Below are 5,668 nucleotides of genomic sequence, written 5' to 3' on the forward strand. Positions count from 1 at the left end.
AAAAATCGGAAGTGAGGGCTCGGCGAGCCCCCCCCTTGGTGCTGCTAGGGTTAAGATATACACTTAAGCATGCAGGGCAGAACTGCTGGTAATAGGGCATGAAGTCACCTGGGAGTCATAAACGTACAAGTCTCTATCTCAGGTCCTATTTCTTGTAGGTACTATTCTTCGTATCATGAAAGGTTCTGAAGAAGTAATTGTCGTAAAGTGGGGTGACTATAATATAGATTATCATTCATTCCTAAACCTAATATTCGTTAGCAATAACAATTTTTTATTTTGAACTATCATACTTAATAATGAAAAAAAGTATTCAAATATCAAGCATGATATACCAATCGCTTTGGTACTATTTTCACCCCGCAATACGGGTGATTTTGTTATACACTTTTTTTTTAATGGATTCCAAGGATATAAATGGTATTGTACCATTGCCATACGTTCTGTTCACTCCTTAGAGGTTCTAGAACGTTTCAGGACGTAAAAAAAAAAAAAAAAAAAAATTGTATTTCTGCATTTTTTTAATAACTTAACCTAATTCAAGGAAATGCTACTAATTGGATTTCCCGATTTAAAAAGACATTAATGAAAACAATAATAGCGTACATGAAATACATTTCATTGGTTGAAAAAAAAAAATTTCAATATGAGTTTTATACCAGAAAGAGAGCGTGGGTCTTATCCCAAGAACAATAAAAAATTTAGGACCTAGCTCAGGAACATCTCACAGGCTTACTTTAACAGTTTCTCTTAAATTATTGAAGTCTCTTTTGTTCGGTATAATTCCTGTAGGAACGTTCACCAGGCATTCCGTTAAACTACCGCCCGGTAAAAAGAGTGAAGATGTAGTAAATTTGAATGAACAAGTTTTTTCATCACCCCTTGGGTAAATACGGTGCACAGCTGGTGTGTGCACCTCCCACATTAAACATTTTTTTAAATTAAATTAATAGAATAATATTTTCTGCAATCTGTAATCGGGATCCATTTCACAATAATGTTATTGACTATGATAAATTTTTCTCAGATAAACACTCCACTGCTTACATGGACTCGGCAACAGAAATTTGGAAGATTAAGTCGAATGTTATGTTATAGAGAAGTTACAAAAGAAGTCGAAATCAGCAAAAATAAATTATGTGAATCTGACTGTTGGTACTGATTTTTAAGTATGCCAGGAAATTTCCAACTTGAAAAACTAATAGTTTTATTATTAGAGAACCTGACAGCTAAACGGGCTGGGGCGAGGGTACCAGAAGGTTGTGGGTTCGATTCCCACCTGGGCTGGTCAATATTTATTTCGCGAAGGCCCCGACACATGAACCTTAACTGGGGCTGCATATGTCCTCAATGGAGGACTTAAGCCAAAAAGAAGAAAAAAAAGTTTATTATTAGTAAATTTTATTGAATTTATCTAGTATCCATATTTTAATGAAATATACTGACTTTTCTCCTTCCCAAAGTTAGAGAATTTTTGATTTGATTAAAAGTTTAACCTGTACTATAGCAGTTAAAAATATGTCTGTCTTTAGTCAAATCTTTGTTCTAATATAATACATCGAAGTGTTAATCTAATTTTGATGAAAATGAAGGGGTTGGGTTGATTGGTACCTTGGTGAGTTTGTCCAATGTCGATTTTATTAAATCCCAACCAGTGCTTTCGCTGGGACATGTGTGAACCTATTTTTTTTTTTTAGTATACCTATTTATCAAAAACAGCTTATCTGATTTAGCCCAAATTCGAAAGCATGGTGTGAATTAGTGTAAAATGGACAGAGTATCAATTAGATCAATTAATGATGGTCAAAATGAGTAATAATTCTTTTGCACTACAATCCACGAAAGGTGCAGTACTTTGTTAGGAATTACCTTTACTAGATTAATGGTTATGCCAGGAGGTGATTTAGTCAGAATCACACTTGACCGCCAGATATTTACCCAATTAAGGGCACCTACTTTGTGAGATTGGGAGGGCCCCGATCTCACAGGGCTTACTCACGGCTACAGTAAAACAGAAAAAAATTATCTGCTATAGGCGGATTTGAAGCCAAATCCTTGGGAGTTAGTAGGAGAGTGCCTTACCAATGAGTTACCCTCTTCCACTAGTAATAAGACTATCAATTAATAAAGAATAGTTGGCTGTCGTTTTCAAATTTGTTTCTTTTAGACAGTATTGAGTTGTTAAATGTTTTACCTTTATTCTTTTTTTATAGCTTATTTTTATTACCTCTGAGGCGTTTTACGATTTCGCATTGGAACCATTCGATTTTTTTCAATTTATTTTCCTCTCTGTCGACCCACACCACGGTCTTTTGTGTGATACCATAAAATAAATATATAAAAACGGACATTATTAGTTTTAACTGAATCAATTGAAATAAATAAAAACAGTACAATTAATATCGGATTTCAGTATTGGATCAGATTCTCAATGTCTCACATTACCTTTAATTCTAAATCGACTGGTAATTCTAAATCAGCAAAATCGATATATTATTATTTTGAAAGTTCTTTCACCGGCCCATTAGCTCAGTTGGTTAGAGCGTCGTGCTAATAACGCGAAGGTCGCGGGTTCGATCCCCTCATGGGCCACTAATTTTTTTTTTTTTACTCAGCTTTAAAACGACGTTTAAAAAGTGGTATGGATACTAATACAAATTAAGTAAAATATTGTTTTTGTTATATTATTTATCAAATTTTTATTTGATAATACTTTTAAAACAGTATACAATACCTTATGGGTTGAAAACATGATATTTTTATTTATAAAAAAAAACATGACTTTGTAACTTTCAATCCTTTGTATCATTAATTTTTTAATATTAAGATTTTTTATTAAAAATTTTAAGTAGTCATCCATCTGACTATTAATACGAAAAAGTATCATAAAAATCAAACAATTTTATGAATGCTTATTTAGTACTAAAACTTATTAACCGAAGTATAGTGGACTTTTCTCCATGAAAATTTGAATTAAAAAAAATACGCACGCCAAAATAATATAACCTTATCGCATTTAATTACACAAAATAAAATGATCGTATTTATTTTCATAAGGCATGGTATTTAAAAAATTATCAACTATTTTCTTTTAATTTATTGAAAATACGTTCTAGAGCTCCTCTTTTTTAATGTACCTAATACATAAATATAAATAGCGTATTTTATACACTGCCATACCATTCATCAGATTTTGACGAGAGTTTTTGCTAAATGTTCAGGATTTTCTCGGAAAAGTTATGGTTTATTCCGATTTCTTTGGTAAAAAAAAAGTTATTAACTAAATTAAGCATTTTTGGCGTGTAGCTCAGAAAGTATACAATTTATTCATGGTTATTATATGCTAACCGATTTATTTATTTCTGAAGAATTATAAAAAAAATAATACTGATTCTATCAAAAGATTTTTTACTCTCTACAAATTACAAAAAAAAAAATAAGGATTTCAGTAACGTATATTAAAAAATTGTTTTGTGAAAAATGAAATCATTATTTTTTAGCGTTGTCTGAAACCTTTAAATACCATTTGTTTAAAAAAAAAAAAAAAATACTTCGTGGTAAATGAAGTTTAATCATCAATGATAAACCTTTTAAATAACATATTTGGTATTTTCATCTATATACCGACATTCAGAAATAATGCCGTTATAATTGATGAAATATTCGTTTCAAATTAAGAAAAGTTCAACACGTTTCCAACTTTTTTTTTTATATTTCCGATTCTAATTTGTTTAAATAGATCCGGTGTATGCTCTCTTTGCAGTTTATAGAGTTCTAAACCAGTTCCAAGTTTCGGGTAGATTGGTTGTGTCTTGTTGAAGTTATTTCTATTTTGATTACATAATTTGATTTACCACTATAAACTAAATAGATATAATAAGTAATTAATGAAATCATTAATCCAATGTGTAAATAACTAATTATATTAATTTGTATCAAACTTTCAATTGTATTCAATTAATTCATCAACATTCCTGAAGACATCAATCTAAAGAGGTTATCGAATAATTATTTTTTTTTTTAATTTAATTTTATATAAATATTTTTTTAATATGAACTATTGCTATCATATCAGTTTTTATATCAGGAATGTTCTCGAGAGATCAGTCAGTAAGCTAAGTTAAACATCACTATCTCTTAGATTAATTAATTTATATATTCTTGTCTGAGAGTGGTTTAGTTTATTCTTAATTTAAAACAAATTTGATCCTTTTTTTTCTCTCAACCTTTATTCTTTACAATTTTTCCAACGTTTCGACCCTCAGGCCATTCTCAAGGATACCTTCATATTGATGTCATTTCCTTTTTCAAATCTTAAAAATGCAGGCTAATTGCCTTTGTCCCATATGACGTTTTCTAAAAAAATTTTTCTTAGATTTAAACTTTTACAAAAAACTTTTCTTCCTTCCTTCATTTAAATTTGCAACTTAAAATAGAAAAGAAAAGGTTATATGGGACAAAGGCATTTAGCCTGCATTGTTAAGATTTGAAAAAGGAAATGACTTCAATATGAAGGTATCCTTGAGAATGGCCTGAGGGTCGAAACGTTGGAAAAATTGTAAAGAATAAAGGTTGACAGAAAAAAAAGGATCAAATTTGTTTTAAATTAATAATCACTATCTCTGTGGATTGTCTTATATTATATTAAAAAAAAAAAACAGAATTTCGATTTTTGAAACTTTATCAGAATAACTTTCTCATATTCCAAATCCTCTTGTTCAATACGATTCGACTCATCCTTATGATCTTGGTCAAACGACAAAGACCTTTTGTTGAATTTGACAATAGGAATCCTGGTAGAGCAGGGTCGTAACTAGGAAGAGGTCATAGGAGGGCTCTTGCACCTGGTGGTAGAATCTAGAGAGCACAAAATTTCTAGAAAAATTTCATTTTTAAATTATGAAAAAATAATTTTTATTTTTATTGTATGTTCTTTTGTTCGTAGGATAATATTCTGAAGGGGACTTTAAGGTATTTAATTTGGGCCTGTAGGGGGGAGCTTGGTGGCACTTATTCCTCGTCTCCATAATTTATATATCTAATTATGTCTAAAATAATGTTATAGTACTGTTTCATTAATTGGAGGCAGAAGGGACGGCAAAGTTGAACTTATTGTCATTTTTATAAAAGTTTAAAATATAGTAATTTAATTTTTTAAAATTTTATATTAATAATATCGACATTTTAAATTTAAATATTTTCTTTGACTGTTCTTGATAAATTACAAACAAAAAAAGAAAAATTATATTTCCAAAAAACTATTATTTATATTGCTTCCTCTATAATAGATTCTAAATTTATTTACTAGATGAAATTATTTTCCATAAATTTTGATATCTAGTTTTACAGTCAAATTTGAATCTCTGGTTATTACTATCAGCCTGTTCGATTTGAGGCAACATTCTGTGTTGACTGTACCAATTAACCTATAACAATGTCAATTTGTAGATTCTATTACAAATACTTGAACGTTTCGATTTCAACTGAATCTCGATCAATATACTATGAAAGCTGAATCGCATACGTTTGAACGAGATAACCTAATATATAATTGCTATTTAAAAAATAAAACAAAGTTTTTATTATTGATCTTCTAATACCTTCTAACGAAATCTTGACAAGATGGAGAACCCTATTAACATTATAGTAATCAATTAACTCACTTTTT

General features: G+C 29.8%; 1 protein-coding gene, 1 long non-coding RNA gene and 1 other non-coding gene across 4 annotated transcripts in view; 2 read left to right on the plus strand and 1 right to left on the minus strand.

Annotated features, from left to right (window-relative positions):
• The window catches only part of LOC136796999 (uncharacterized), a 531,363-nt gene that overhangs the window by 268,002 nt on the left and 257,693 nt on the right, over positions 1-5,668 (plus strand). The window lies entirely within an intron of this gene.
• Positions 1-5,668, minus strand: part of Dh31 (diuretic hormone class 2) — a 322,542-nt gene that overhangs the window by 111,118 nt on the left and 205,756 nt on the right. The window lies entirely within an intron of this gene.
• On the plus strand, positions 2,519-2,592 carry TRNAI-AAU (transfer RNA isoleucine (anticodon AAU)). The gene has a single exon. It is a non-coding gene; the product is annotated as a tRNA-Ile (tRNA).

This window comes from Halyomorpha halys, unplaced genomic scaffold, assembly GCF_000696795.3.
Source record: "Halyomorpha halys isolate HHAL.00 unplaced genomic scaffold, Hhal_1.1 Scaffold155.1, whole genome shotgun sequence".
NCBI classification, from domain to species: Eukaryota; Metazoa; Arthropoda; class Insecta; order Hemiptera; family Pentatomidae; genus Halyomorpha; species Halyomorpha halys.